Below are 1614 nucleotides of genomic sequence, written 5' to 3'. Positions count from 1 at the left end.
ACACACACACAAGCAAGCAAGCACCCCCATGTCCACATCTGGGTGCACATAGTGTAGGATCGCTGACACACATACATGTATGTAAACACACCTACACACACATTCACACCAACTCATGTGAAACAACGTTGGGAATCTCTTAACTACCTTAGTTTGTGCCTGAGCCATCACAACTTACTTACTTAACACACAGTTAAAGTTACAACACAAGTATTTCCAATCTAAACTCATGCTGCAAACCCACGCTCCCTGGGGCAGCTGTGGCTAGATAAGCAGTCTGCTATTCACGTGTTAAGTGTGCCCATAAAACGGCTGGTGTGAGAAAAAACATTTGGCTTGTTTGTACTGCCAGGTCAGCCTAACCAGGCACAGGGTGGAGGAGAGGAGCGAGGCACAGGGTGGAGGAGAGGAGCGAGGCACAGGGTGGAGGAGAGGAGCGAGGCACAGGGTGGAGGAGAGGAGTGAGGCACAGGGTGGAGGAGAGGAGCGAGGCACAGGGTGGAGGAGAGGAGCGAGGCACAGGGTGGAGGAGAGGAGCGAGGCACAGGGTGGAGGAGAGGAGCGAGGCACAGGGTGGAGGAGAGCAGCGAGGCACAGGGTGGAGGAGAGGAGCAAGGCACAGGGTGGAGGAGAGGAGCAAGGCACAGGGTGGAGGAGAGCAGCGAGGCACAGGGTGGAGGAGAGCAGCGAGGCACAGGGTGGAGGAGAGGAGCGAGGCACAGGGTGGAGGAGAGGAGTGGAGGAGAGGAGCGAGGCACAGGGTGGAGGAGAGGAGCGAGGCACAGTGTGGAGGAGAGGAGCGAGGCACAGGGTGGAGGAGAGGAGCGGGAGATGAGGAGGTGCAGGAGGGGGGGAGTGACTCTGCTTGAACTGGATTTCTTATTAATCAAATCACGAGTGGAGCCAGTGTACAAGGCACACAGCACCCTACTTCCTCCCCACAGAGAGGGAGCAAGAGGGGAGAAAGAAAGAAAGAAAGAAAGAAAGAAAGAAAGAAAGAAAGAAAGAAAGAAAGAAAGAAAGAACGAAAGAAAGAGGCAAACAGAAATAAAACATTGCCCGTGGCAGAAAAGAGAAAGAAACGATGTGTTGTGTGAAGTCTTGTGTGAGTCCATGCAGAAGGAGGAGGGAGGGCGGCACAAAGGTGCCCATCATCATCACCCATAAGCCAATATGGCGGCACGTGTTACTGGAGGCTTGACCGCAGCACTACCATGGAGATGTCTCCTGTATCACGCAGCACTACCATGGAGACGTCTCCTGTATCACGCCGTGCTGCTTTGACTACAGCTCAACCTTTCCATATACTGCACACACAGCGCAGCGCCAGCCAGGGGCCAGGCAGGGACACACACACCTGATAAGCAGCCACTCTCCACAGCGCTTATCGTTCACACACAGTAAGAGAAACGCACAGCCCCACAACAACACACAGCGCTTCCTGTGTGCCATTAGGATCAACAATGACAGCTGGACACACTATAGGATGAGGGGGTAAACATAATGCAGGCGGGCAACAGAAACCCAACAAGCAAGAGAACAGGGGAGGACACAGAGATGAGTGCAATGTGGATGAATACACTGCGACACAATGACAAATTGATTTGACCGTGG

Source organism: Poromitra crassiceps, assembly GCF_964638095.1.
Source record: "Poromitra crassiceps genome assembly, chromosome: 18".
NCBI classification, from domain to species: domain Eukaryota; kingdom Metazoa; phylum Chordata; class Actinopteri; order Beryciformes; family Melamphaidae; genus Poromitra; species Poromitra crassiceps.
This window is presented reverse-complemented; position numbering follows the sequence as displayed.